This window comes from Lytechinus pictus, chromosome 1 (assembly GCF_037042905.1).
Source record: "Lytechinus pictus isolate F3 Inbred chromosome 1, Lp3.0, whole genome shotgun sequence".
Lineage (NCBI taxonomy): Eukaryota > Metazoa > Echinodermata > Echinoidea > Temnopleuroida > Toxopneustidae > Lytechinus > Lytechinus pictus.
Genome location: NC_087245.1, coordinates 22,173,071 through 22,188,248, shown reverse-complemented (window position 1 = coordinate 22,188,248; position 15,178 = coordinate 22,173,071).

The following is a 15,178-nucleotide window of genomic DNA, read 5'->3' as shown; positions in this document are numbered from 1 at the left end:
TCACAAAACTGATCGTAAATCGACATAGGTTATTTGATTCCAAATCAACTCTCAGCTGCTTGGTGTTTCCCGGTTACCAGGCTATAGGATGCGGATAGATTCCGTATGCAGTAAGGATCAGAGACCTAGACCAGAGATAACGCGCTACACAAATAACACAATACATCGTGAACTTGACTGGTGCTTGATGGGAAACAACACTGCCACTGGATAACATTGGTGCATTCCGTGCAACATTTTCACATTGCAGTCATCGTCCGGGGAAATCACCACATACAGTTATGCTCCTTGTTCACAACTCTCTTTCTCCTTATATAACCTAGCTTAATACTTGTAAACTTCTCACTATATTGGATGCTGCTGGAGGAGTGATACTTCGGTTATACCAATGTTAGTGAATATATCAATGTTACATCCCTGAATAAGTAATTTGGAAGTCGATGAAAGACCGTTTTTAACTGTCTCAAAGTTATAATTTTGGAATTTATCCTAAACTGGACATTTTGAACACTGCGGCTTGATATAACATTTCCTCAGTGTCGGAGGAGTTATTGCGGAATTCAAACTTGGGACAAAAGGAAACGAATATGGAGAAGATCATTGTCTTTCTGGTCTTCGTCGCTAACCCTATGGTTGTATCAGTATCAGCAAACTCGACGTTAGCCCAGACCACGGAAATGACCACCATCATAGGTTAGTATATGGGGATAGAACTGTACTCTGAAATTTTAGTTAAATTATTAATGTAAGATGTGCACGCCCGTTACGAAGTCTTATTAATTAATGCGTCATAATTATAGCAACTTATGAGTACATCTATCACTTATTGGCCTACATTCGTTTTAAGATATATACTTTGATGTTACCATATATTGTAGCCTATATAGCCACATTGTATTGTCACATTATAATGTTATCGTCATAATCTCATCATGGATATCACTTTGGATCCGCTTTTCAAATATTCCTGCTTCAATTCTAATGTCTTGCAGAGTTGCGTAAACTAATAAAATGAGCCCCAGTATACAGGCTATATATATTTAGTATTAATATATTGGTCACAGTTGTAAACATCTTAAATCAAGTATCTCTACACAATAATTATGTTATCTACGTTATGGTATTCACATAATTATGTCGCATATAAGCCTATAAATTTCAGAAATATATTCAGTTATTCCATCATTCCTGAATTCTCAGGTTGCAAGTTGATCAAGAGAGGAATTAAACTCCGCTGACCCTGCCCACTTTACCCGATTTTTTACCCTTTATTTCCCCCCAGTTTATTTTTACCTTTCACTTCGTCCCTTGTTAGTTCTGAGCTTTATGTAGCCTCATCATCCTATAATAACTATGGTAACCATCTCGCCCACTCCACTCTTTGCCCGATTTTCTTATACCTCATCGCCCCTCCCCCCGCCCTCTCTGCCGCTCATGATACAAACTTAAAACTTGTTTGCTGGCGACACGATACTCGGCGCCCTAAATCTGAATACTTCGCAATTACCTTCGAAATGAAACGATCCTCTGTTAGCTTATATGATAAATACAAATCATAAATGATGTAGAGTGGCATAATGAGCCCATGATTTTGATGTGTCACAACATGGCGTATGTTTAGAAAAATTCCTAAAAGTCTATTTTTGTTAAATTTTTCAAAATAAATAATCTAATTTTTCTATAGATATATTGACATGAAAATGTCAATCAAATATTATCATATTTCACACATCCCCCCGGTTGGTCATGAAATGGGGGGGGGGGGGGTGGTGACAACAAATTCTTTACCCTATGAAAGCCAATTATCATCTTTGTCCGATCACAATTTTCAGATTCTTTTGAGGCTGCTATTTTCTAAAATCTGAAACAAAAAGCACACTAGTCAGAGAACTAGTTGTTTCTATTATCACTGGCTTTAAAATTAAATGAAATTGATTTACTAGTAATTAAATTTAGATACCTTATCAGAGAGGAAGTTCTATCAAAATGGAAAATATTGTCATAAAGACAGGTAGGTATCTTGCCATCTAATCTGATGTGTTAAATCTTTTTATCCCAACAAGAATTTTAAAATAGAAATTCTCATGCACTATCCCACCGACTGATTAATTTTCAGATTCTAAAGATTGTTCACCGAGAGTATATTTTGCTATCCACCCTCTCTTCCCCTCCGTTTAACCAGGGAAGTGGGAGTTCTAACTACGACTTCCCTTGTTTGACCATGGTTAGAATCCTTTCTTCTCTCTACTGACTCTCACTATCCCATAGCCGACATTAATACTTCCATAAGCATCAGCCTCCTTGGCGGCTGTGGAAGCTGATGCAGGGAGGTATAAAGGGGGAGGGGGGGGGGGCACCACCTTCACGTGACATAATTCCTTCCTACTTAGTGTCCGTGTCCTATTTTCACACCCACCCCGTCCCCTAGTTATCCAGCCTTCTATTTACCGAGATCAAACTTCCTCATTGAAGACACGGCATTCCAAATGTCATGAAATTCATACACACAATTTGTCAAGTGGATGCTTTTATATTATTTTTATTGGAAAAATTCGTTTATTAATTCCCGTGAACACCGACAGGAAACACTCGTATTCAAACGTCTATCATCTTATGTTGTGTAATTCCATTTTCCAAAGAAGCTACAGTTGAGGCCAGAATTTTACATACACCCATGAACTTTAAACAAAAGTTGCAATCTTCACTCCCTGGGGAGTAATTGCTAAGCAAACCGACATTGACATTATCATCCTTCTGGCTTTAATATGCAAAAAAAATAATAATCCGACATTAGGATTATTATTTTTTGCATATTAAAGCCAGTAGGATGAATGTCGGATTATTATTTTTTTTTTGCATATTAAAGCCAGTATAGGATGAGAACGTCAATTCGGATTATCATTTTTTTTTTGCATATTAAAGCCAGTAGGATGAGAACGTCAATGTCGTTTTGCTTAGCAATTACTCCACAGGGAGTGAAAACTGCAAATTCACCGTATGCGGGCAAAGCAGAATCCAATGACCGATGGGGATATGATATTTCTGCAAAGCGCTCCCGATTTGATATCTCCTATAATATATATAAAAGCGGAATATAATTATTATCAATAATTATTTATAGACTAATTTAAAGACATTTTTGGCTTATACCCAGTGATTAAGACCGCATGTTCGATAGAAAAGTATCATAAAAAGACAACAGAAAATGTCTTAATATTTTTCAAACTTCTAGCAAGCCTTTAAAATTACATACCAAATACATTCAGACTAATTACGGTTCGCTACTGCTCAGTATACGAATCATATATTTATATGTTTGCAGACTCGATTTTTGAAATATGTACACCTGAATTTTTATTTTTTCATCATAGTTTTCTAATTGACGATGTTCCTTATCATAGATTAGCAACGTAATCTTTGGGATTAAGATAAAGACCAATTACGTCGTAACTATTATCTTCTTACACTCTTAAAAATGTTGGGCAACATACGGTCCACACAACAATTGGTTAAAACTTTATCCAATTCTGGGTAGTTTTACACCAATAATGTGTGCTTTGGGTGAAAACTACACAGTATTGGTGTAAAACTACCCAGAATTGGATAAAGTTTTAACCAATTGTTGTGTGGACCGTATGTTGCCCAACATTTTTAAGAGTGTACTGTATTACGGCATTTTCTTTTCTGTGAACTGAACGGGGGAATTTTTGTTTATTCAGAGTTTAATTTCAGTACGTTAACGAGATTCTATTGTTGTATATTACCGGAATACTGAACTTTGTAAAGAAAACAAAGGGCTACATATTTCAATTAACAATGCTCTGAAACCAAAACCAGATGCTGACACAGGTGCTAAACATGTATATAAACTGATAATAAACATAGTTAAACACGAAGTGCCTGCACTTAAAGGACAAGTCCACCACAGCTAAAAAATGATTTAAATAAAGAGAAAATCCAAACAAGCTTATCGCTGAAAACTTCATCGAAATCGGATTTCAAATAAGAAAGTAGGGCCTAGCGACGTAATGTTTTGCCTAATATCTCAGAACGGTTATATACTCATCCTTTGATCGGGATTCAATAATTGGGAAATCGATGATGCTACACATTCACTATTTCATTTGTATTTGAAGGTATGAAATATGAAATATTTGAATTTCTCTTCATAATATGAAACAGAGATTGATTCCTCCCTGAACATATATAATTGTCATTGTTGTATCCTATTGTGAGTTGATGGAGATATTATCAATCAGGCCTGCAAAAATGAAATATTTTATAATTCAAACAATAAAACACACAAAAATAGTAATAAAGTGCCATCTGTTATTTGCATATTGCTGTATTGTGCATACTGCTTTGTAAAAAATAATAAATAAGTGAAATTTTGAAATGTAAAAAGTTTCTTATTTGACATCCGATTTTCGGATTTATGCTTGTTCGATTTTTTTCTCTTTTCATTTAAAATAACTTTTTGGTGGGGTGGTTTACCTTTAATTATGCTAAATGGATTGATGCTCCTTCCGTACAAGTATTTTATAACGACAAAATATGGGAATTTTTCTGTATCTATGTCCATGGACCTACTTTCAATAGAATGAAGTAATTATGAATAGGAGATCCTGAAACAAGATACGTAGGGCGGACAAGCGAAGATAAAAAATATTTACAACGTATTTAGTGACTGATAGAATTGACAAGAAATACTGGTACAGTGGCGGGGTGGTGTCATGCAGTATTGACAAGATTCACCGCGAAGTTGTCACCAAGTTGAAGAACCGACTTAACAAGAACATCAGAAACCCTTTTCTTTTAAAGATATACGTGATTGAAGTTTTTGTTTTTGTGCTGTTATGGAGGGCTTTAACATAGGCGGATCCAGGGGGCCAGGGGGCCCGGGTCCCCCCTATTGGCGGAGCAAAAAAAAGGAAGAAATGGAAAGAAAGAAAAAAAAGGAGGGAAAAGAGAGGAGAAAAAAGAAGAGGAGGAAGACAAGTGAATAAAATAAGATGAAGGGAAGACTTGGAAAATAAAAAGAATCTTTCATGTCACTATATAAAATTTTCGCTCGCGCTTCGCGCTCGCATTGCCTGTTAGGTGATTTTCATATCTTGTTAAATATGGAGTTTAAATATCAAGTTTGGAAGTCAATATGCAAAACACATTTCATCTCGGAAATCGAACTTTCATTATTTTGTGTGATTTACAAATTTATTTTCAAAAAGTGCTCTGCCAGTTTTATGGTTTGAATATTAACATTTTCTGCTCGAGCTGCGCGCTCGCAAATTTTGATTTATCAGGTACCTATTATTTTCGTGTATTCCATAAAGTTTTAAAAATATCCCTTTTCAGGTCTGATTGCCAAAACGTATCAGCTAGCGCTGCACGCTCGCATTTTGATTGGCGAGTTATGTCTGTCTCAATATTGATTATACAACAAACTAATTAAGATCCCCTTTCCATGACAGTGTATAAAAAATTTAGGATCGCAATTTGCGCTCGCATTAATGACGCATCCTATTTATAATTATTAAAGTGCAGTTTTCAGGCCATAATATCATCAGATTTCACGCCCTCGTTAGGCATTAATGAATAAGATATTGATTTAATAATTGAATTGTCCCTTTTGTTTCATCTCTCGCTTAGCAAGAGGAATAGGAAGAAAGTCATCATTTTCATATGATGACATATCCTAAGGATGTCCCGGTCCTATGTCAAAACTCAAAGTAATTATAATTAAAAATATCAGCTCTTTATTAAGATCCATATCCACCTCACAATTTTCCGTTTAAGTGCTTAAAATATAGAGCTGAACTTGACTCCTCTTTTCAGATCGGAATATCAAATAATTTAAGCTCGCGCTTAGGTCTAATTATGAAACACGCGCGCGCATGTTTATTCAGATACTCAATTTGTTCTATATTTAAATCATTATCCAGTTTCAGATCACAATATCAAAAATGTTCTGCTCGCGCTCTGTGCTCGCATTAGTAATGTAGGAAGATCCTCTATTACTCATTCTTTTCATGATTTAAAAAAAATGTCTAAATCTTGAAATTTTTCCGCTCGCGCTTCGCGCTCGCATCAATTGTTTAGTTATATAGCTATCCTGTTCACGATTACAAAAATTGATTAAAATTTTCCATTCTTTATGTAGAAATGTCAAAAATTTTCAGCTCGCGCTTCGCGCTCGCATTATTTGATTATTGAAACATGTAACGTCTTCATGGCTAAGTGCAAGCAGTCCTTAACAGGTACCTTTTCGATCAGTTCAAAACGTATATAGATATTTTCTGCTCACAGTATTAATGTAAGGAAGATCCCCAATTTCTCATCCTTTTCATGATTTACAAAACATGATAGAGTGTCTCGTTCAGTAGGTCTAAATCTCGAAATTTTCCGCTCGCGCTTCTCGCTCGCATCAATTGTTAAGTTATATACCTATTCTGTTTAAGTTACAAAAAGTGTTAAGAATTTCCATTCTTTAGGTGAAAATGTCAAAAAATTTCACCTCGCGCATTGCGCTCGCATTATTTGATTTTTAAAATATGTAACGTCTTCATGGCTAACTGCATGCAGTCTTTAACAGGTACCTTTCCCATCAGTTCATTGCTGCTCGCGTTTCGCATTCGTAGTAATTATTTAGTTGCATACACATCTTTTTCAGGATAACAAACACTGCCCAGAATCTTCAAATTTCAGGAAAAAATACATGAGATTTCAAAAAAAAAATTAGCACGCGCTTCGCGCTCGCATTATATCAATAAGGATTATGATATTATATATTTATGTTCATTTATAAGAATAAAGCTAAGAAGTGACTATTAGGACTACCCCTTCAAAGAAACAAAAAATCATCTTCAAGCGGCCGATCGGGGAAAATATGGCTGGAAAAAAATTTCGGGCCCCCTATCGGCGAAGGCTTGATCCACCCCTGCTTTAATATATGTGACTGAATCTATGTTTTGATAGTTGATAGTGTATTACAATAATAGGAGAATAACAAGGCATCTTTGGAGTCCGGTGAGACAGTTGTTAGATATATTGTGAGAACATAGATACTTGACAATCAATTTCGAATATCAGCCCCTCCCCGACAATAATGATGTCTCATAAGAAACTCCATGAAAACGGTCACGCGGCCTACACACACTACACAAGTGATGGAACAGGGGCGGCGATCCTGGGGGACCGGGGGCACAGTGCCCCCACTTTTTGAAACACTTAAAAAGTGTCCTTTTTACGCAAGAATGGTGCTATCAAGTGCCATTTCTCGTATCAGTGCCCCCTTTTACCCAAGAAAAGTGCCCCTTACGAACGTGTTCTGTGCCCATTTCACATGAGAAGGACCTGTTTCATGTCGTTAACAAATGCCCATTGCTTTCTTGTAAGTGCCCTTTCTCGTATCAGTGTCCCTTTTTACCCAAGAAAAAGTACCCCTCACGAACGTGTTCTGTGCCCATTTCACCTGAGACGGACCCGTTTTATGTGTTAACGAGTGCCTCAATTTGCCTCTTCATAGGTGCCTGTTCTTCATATCATATAAATTGCCCCCCCCCCCCAAAAAAAAAAAAACACTCCTATCGTGCCCGATGAGCGCCCGGTTTCTTTATTCAGCGTTCTGCTTCCTTCTGCAAGTGCATCCTCTCATCGCATAATCCCTTTCAAAAATGTGATTTGCAACTTCCACTACTTCTGAAAAATGAAACAGTTGCTATTAATAAGGAGTTGAAAATAAATCGTATCAATCAATCAAACTTCTTCTGAATATTATGGTCTTTGAAGGTTATGTTATGAATATGAAATTAAAAAAAAGAATTCGTATAAATCAATCGATCAATCAATCAATCAATCAATCATCAATCAATCAAGCAAGCAATCAAATAATCAATTAATCAATCCATCAATCAATCAATCTATCAACCAACCAACCAACCAATAAAATCGATCGATCACTTTTCAATTAATTAAGTGCTATATTTTCATTTTTAAATAGAATATTGACAGCTTCTTTCATCAAATTATTCTCCTTCCTTAACCCATGTAAGAATCTTATCAGATAGCATTTATAAAATTGAGTAAGTCCAAAATCCAAATTGCAAACTTTTATTTGTCTTTTACTTGAAAGCCATTATACTTCAAATCACTTTAGTATGGGAGTTCCCCTCCACCTGAATCCACCAGCCCTATTTGTTCCGCTTTGCGCCATTCTTTATTTACCTTTGCCCCCCTCACGATATGCTGGTAGACTATGAAAAACATAATGGCAAACATTTGCATTTCAATATTATACCTTTTCTAAAATAACATTTGATACTTTTTATACACCCGTTTAAAACAATACAGGAAACTTGACTTCACTCGCAACAGTCGGGAAGTTGACTAAAACGCTGGACGCAATCACGGTTATAGGCACCAGCACTTTATTGTAAGAAATGCAAAAAAATTGGTGTGAAGTGTCCAAGATTTCAGTGAAAGCATGACTGAAGTTTTATGAAAACACTGGTCATAATTCATCGAAATCCATTTGGACGGAAATAGTTCTTTCCGATTGTTTAGGTTTTTTTTTCAGATGTGTTTGAAAATTACATTTTGTGTACACCAAAATTATTATCTGCTTTGCTTAATCTTATATACCTGGCTTCCGGTTTCAAACATACATTGGAGGTACATATTTTGTGATATTCATCCATATTATGATATCGATTATATATTTCTGTTTATAAAAGTCAGCACGTCATGGTACATGCATGTGACACACCCAAAATCGTGAAACTCGTGAATATGTGATGGCATAAAACAAAGTTGGCTGATAGGGTGGGAGGCCTTCTGTGACCATCAAATTAGAAATGGGGTGCGGGGACACAACATGGCATTCAATCCTGAAATGTATCGTTCTGTTTGTTGTTATTATGGTGATATGGCTTTAATATATATATATTTTTTTTTTCATTGTAGATACATTTTTAGTGCCACCCTTCGCGGAACATTTGAGCATCATCATCGCTTTACACAAACTATTTTGATGAAATCCGTGACATGATGTCACACCGGGACGCAGAACACTTTCAAGAACATAGAAAATGTATTGTAAAGTGCCCTTCGTGACAACGGGCAACCAAGAAGTCTTTGTCGAAAATTGGTAAATCAGAACAGCAGTTTCGTCCTGGACTCTGGACAAACGACAATATTTGCAATTTTTCGTCAGCTCTGAAAGTGAAACTTAGGTCGATCTGCTCTTCCGGTTCACCAATTTTCGACAAAGACCTCCCGGCTGTCTATTGTGATTTGATTTGGATTTTCAATACATTTACTGTGTTCTTGACTTTGTTCTGCGTACGAAAACCCTGTGGCCCGTATTCTGAAGTCGGGTTTAACTTAAACTCAGGGTTTAAAGTTGTGGTTTAAGTATGGATAGCCAATTGTTACATAAATCACTGACCGTAGAGATATCACATTTCACTGGCTCTCAAATCATTCATAATTGTCTCGGAAGTATAAATAGATGATTGTCTTCACCATCGATGAATCAGGAAAGAGCACAGTAAACATAAGAAACATACAATTTAATACACATTTTGACACGTTTGGCTTCCCATAATTTTAACACAGAGTTAGACCATGGTCTGAGTTAAACCTGACTTCAGAATACGGGCCTGTAAGTTTATTGGGAGTTGTTGCCGCTGAGAGGGGTAGCAGCTGGTGTCCCTCATGTCTCTTTGTGTTGCTTCCTTGGTAGATGTAATGGGGGTCGTGAGCCGAAGCATGGTGCACCGGTGGTGGTACATATATACATATATATATATTTTTTTTTTTGGGGGGGGGGCGGGTGAGGTTGGGAAATGTGAAATTTGTTTAATTACGCAAATTGTTGCAATCGCTGAGGTTCGGGTATTATATCTATATAGACAAACGTTCAGGCCTCTCCTACATGCGTCAATTACGCATAGGTCGTTTAATTAATGAGAAATCAGATATTTTTCTTTGATTTTTTTTGTGTGGTTAATAACATGATGCAAAATAATATAATATTTACGAAATACGATATACATATTTTTATATATGAACACTTTACTTTAAAAACAATGGACCTAAAGGGAAAATTTTATTTTAAAAAAAAATTGATATAATTTGTGAACGCGGTAAACCGTCACAATGAATGTGTTACTTGATTTCGATGGCGGCCTCAAAGTATTTTTTGTAAATCAGTTTGAATTCATTAAAAACAGTTTGCACCGATTGCAAGTGGGCCTTACTTTCGGTCATTGTTTTGCAATGGTCGTTTTGTTCTACGGTATTTCGTTTGAAACGATGTTTTGTAATATGATGATCATGACGCTACAATGTATTGAAATTCTGTTAGTAGATTCGTGTAATACAAGGAATAAATAAAACCTCTGCCGAGGCTTTTAAAACTCCAATGCAATCCGAATTAACATAAAGCATACATTAAAATCACAATCGTATATTCATGGTGTGTGTAAAGAGAGACGAGCTAATAATTAACATGTGCCATATGGTTAGCAGCGCCCCAAAGCAATTAATATTTCGTTATTTATTAGCTAAAAAACATGTCACATTCCCCGCGCTCTCAATCCATGATATAAATGATCATAATCGCGAACTTTTTTCGCAAATATTTGCATGGCCATTAAATAATGTGTATGTGTTGCCATTCTTTTTATCGTTAAGACCTACATTTATAGTAGCCGTGTGACACGGGTTTACAAATCTCCCGTTTACATGATTTATTTCAGAGGACCACATAAAGAACAAGGGACATTACATGCATGTTAGTACCACTGAATATCCGCAGTATCAAATATAAATTGATAATTTTCAACATGTATATTGTCTTTTTATATCAATATCCATTCAGCTATATCCCATTTATTTCAAGTTTTTTAAGAGGTTATCTTTCTCACGTTTTATATGTTTTTAAAAATTCTATTTGCGAAATATTTCCCATTAAAAGTTAGAGTTGAGCTTGATGGGCTGACATTCATGCACAAACTTTGCGCAGGGAAGTTCATAGGCGGATCCAGGGGGGTCTGAGGCCCACCCCCCCCCCCTTTGGTGGAGCAAAAAAAGGGGGGAGAAAAAGAAAAAGAAGGGAAAGGTGAGGCGAAAATAAGAGGAAAAACAAGGGGAGAAAGACGAGTAAATAAAATAAGGTTATAGGGGAAGTCTTGTAAAATGAAGAAAAAAAAATACTTTCTTGTCACTATATCAAATTTTCGCTCGCGCTTCGTGCTCGCATTGCTTGTTCGATAAAATACATATCTTGCTCAATAGGCTGATATGGAGCTTAAAACATCAAGTTTTGAACAGTTGAAGTCAGTATACAAAATGCATTTCTGCATCGAGCTTTCATTTTTTTGTTTGATTTACCAATTTATTTTAAAAGAGTGCTCTGTAAAATTTTCAGCTCGAGCTGGGCGCTCGCATTATTTGCTTTTATCAAAATATCCCTTTTCAGGTCTGATTGTCAAAACGTATCAGCTAGCGCTGCGCGCTCGCATTTTGATTGGTGAGCTATATACCTCTATATTCTAACAAGCTACTTTAAATCCCCTTTTCATGGCATCTTTTGATTTGCGCTTGCATCAATTATTAAAAATATAATACCCGTGCATCCTATTCATAATTACAAAAGTGCTTAAAATGTCCAATTTACAGGCCTTAATATCAACAAATTTCGCGCTCTCACTAGGCTTACTAGAATAGAAAATAAGGTAAGTAAACATCATGAATTCCTAATAATTATATCGTTATTTTTTCATCTCGCGCTTGGGAAGAAGAATACTTAGGAAGATAGTCATCATTTTCATTATATGAAAATGTTGTTGTTGGTTTCATTATATGAAAATGTTGTTGTTGTTTAAGCTAAAACAACAACAACAACATTTTCATATAATGACAAAATTTCATTAGCTTGAACTTCATTTATTACGTGCGATCCATATCCAATTTATTTAGTTACATAGGCATCTTGTTCAGGATCAGAAACATTGCTCAGAATGTTCAGTTTTCGGGACAAAATACGTGAAATAAAAAAGAAAAGAAAATAGCATGCACTATTCAATTAGGGCTGATGAGAATATGTAATTTATGTTGTTTTATGAGAATGAAATTAAGCATGCAGTGACTGTTAGTACTATACCCCTTCAAAGAAACAAACAAAAATCAAGTTTGAGCGGCCGATCGGGGAAAATATGGGTGAACTTTTCTTCGCCCCCCTTTCTATTTGCGAAAGCTGGATCCGCCCCTGAGGAAGTATATTTCATTCAACGTAATTTTTTTCTTTTGGGGGGCGGAAGGGGGGTAATTCAAATTTCATGCGCATTTAAAAAATAAATAAATACGAAGCCTTGTAGCAAATTGATTTGTAAGCAGTATATTGGATTAATGCTTCAAAATGAAAGAAATTAAAACAAAAACATTCACAAGATATAAAAAAATACTCGTTAATCGAAGTAATAAGGGGAGGACTGTGAAATATTTTGGTCACATGACCTCAGAATCGCTGTCAGACCGACTCGAATATTCGGGTCTATTTGGTCGCCGACCGTTTTTTTTTCTGGCTGTCTCCCATGTTTGAGTTTAGGGTGTAAGCCTTTTTTCACGTTTCGTCTCTTAAAACCTGCAGTGCTAAAAAACAATTCCATATAAAACGATGCCATGATAAATATTAGTGTTTGCAATTATGAAATAAAAAAACAAACATATATACGCTGACTCTATCATTTTATCGTCATTAATTTAATTTTTTATATGAATTATTTGGGTTTATGGATCATACTTCAAGGCCAGAAGAGTGGAATGTTGATGAGCCGAACCGAAACTTGACAAATATAGATAACGAGTTCTTCAATATTCAAGTGTTGACTTCATGGTCCTGCCAAGTATTTTCAATTTATGACATGTAGAGAGGTTCCATAAAATCACTTATTTAGTTCATGCAGCAAAAATTATTTTGTAAAAAAATAAATTGTAGCATATTCCACACTTACAACGTTGAGCAATGTGGCCCGGTGGACTAGTCTCCAGACTTTTAAACAGAGGGTCCTGGGTTCAAATCCCAGCCATGGTGTAGTTTCCTTCAGCAAGAAATTTATCCACATTGTGCTGCACTCAACCCAGATGATGAGGTGAATGGGTACCTGGCAGGAATTTATTCCTTGAAATGCACTGAGCGCTGGAAGGCTGCTTGAGCTACAGTCCTTTTTAAGCGCATTGAGGCGTTTTTCATAATGTGATATATGCTATACTAGAACGGTCTATTATTATTATTATTATTACCTAATATACTTGTTTTCAAATGAATTGAATGTAAGTCATCTGTGAGTACAAAAATTAATCATAACTCAAATCTAAGTATTTTATACATGTGTATTTTATACATGTGTATTTTATGTGTATGTAGAGCACAGACCTTGAAGGTGTTTGTATTATAACTGTTTTTCTTTCTTTTGTATTATGACTGTTATTTCCTAACTTCAGCAATAAAGGAAAAAGTACTATAAAATGAGAGTAATTAAAGGGGCAAAGTGTTATTTTTATTTCATTTTGCAAAGCCAGCGCTTTGTGGTACGCGCTGTAATAAATGTTGTGAATTATTATCATTATCAAAATAATAGTCATACGGTGGTATGGGGGAGGGTATGTCATAAATTACATGCGAATAATGTGAACTCCTTATACCAGCAAGCCATCCCTCTTTAGAGTTTCGAGGTTTACCCCCAAATCTTTCTAGATCGCTTACATTTCAAAGATTTGTTGACCAAAGATCATGACGATATATATTTCACATTCATTTTTTAAAAGTAATTTTGTTATCTTTATGTCTTCTTTATTGAACAGACCTCCACTTCGACGCCCCTAAGTCAAATATTTATCCATTGATAAATTGATATACAGTCTTATAGATCAAAACTTTGCCACAGAAAGGGTAACATTTGTTTTTCAATAACATGAAATTATGCAAGATGGAATGAAACTGCAGCGAACGTATTTGATTAATTATTCGGACGGAAATAGGTTTAGAGTTTAAGTGTGCATAAAGTTAAGAAATCCCTCTGTCCTTTTCTTAAATTTGTGAGAGAATTGCTTAGAAGAAGTTGGAAAGCAGTCCTCAAAATATTTTTTTAAACAAACATATTTAATTCGCATGTGTCTACCTGTGCTACATAGCATTATGTCTTGAGAAATAAAAATAAAGAAACCTGCGATTCAATACTTTCAAACGCAATTTCAACGCGATTTCACATTGTGTTCCACACTGTGAACACACTGTGGCACACACTGTGGTACACCGTATTCTATCCAGTATCATAGGGATGATCTGGGGTGTCCATATTTTGACGAATATTTCATCATTAATTATGGAGTTGCGTGATATTCAATAACAATTTATACACCCGAAGGAATCTACTAATATAACTGTACACCTATATCAAAACGTCAAGATCCAAGAAAAATATCAAGTAGATCATATTGTAGGGTTTCGCTGGTAGTGGTATAAGTTCGAATCTCCTCGTAACGAAAACAAAAGGTGATAGTCTAGGCGAGGGGTGCAAAAAATAGCTACTTTTGCTCAGAAAATGATAAAAGCAAAAAACTTGGCACAATCATACTTCACATCATACTGATCATTTTAACCCTAAATGTCCATACTTTTCTTAGCAACGGTTTCTAGGTAACAAAATTACCCTAACAACAGGCATTTTAAGGGCAGCTACCACATGGAAATCCCTATTCTTTTGTTGCTACCCTAGAAATAAACAAAGCCAATTCGATTAACTTTCCTAGATGTCTCCAAGACACAACCAGGATGTCCCACTCCCCAAAAAAAAAAATTGTCCTGAGACGTATTTTCAAAATGGCTTCTAGATGGCCACCAAATATTTTTGTGATAGTATTTCCTGATTATTGCAATCTAAGAATCAGTGGTGAAATCCGGCCAGAGCAGCGGGGGATAATAGCAATATATCAAACTGAAAATTACACAATTCGGGGGCACCCAAACATCCAATTCTATGTAAACAGGGTACATAAATACTGAATTACGGTTGGGCTGACCACGCATATTAATAGTATTATGCGAACGAGTGAAGCGAGCGAGCAAATTTTCATTGGTTGGAATACTGAATTGCGTCCAAAACCGTTTTTCTTC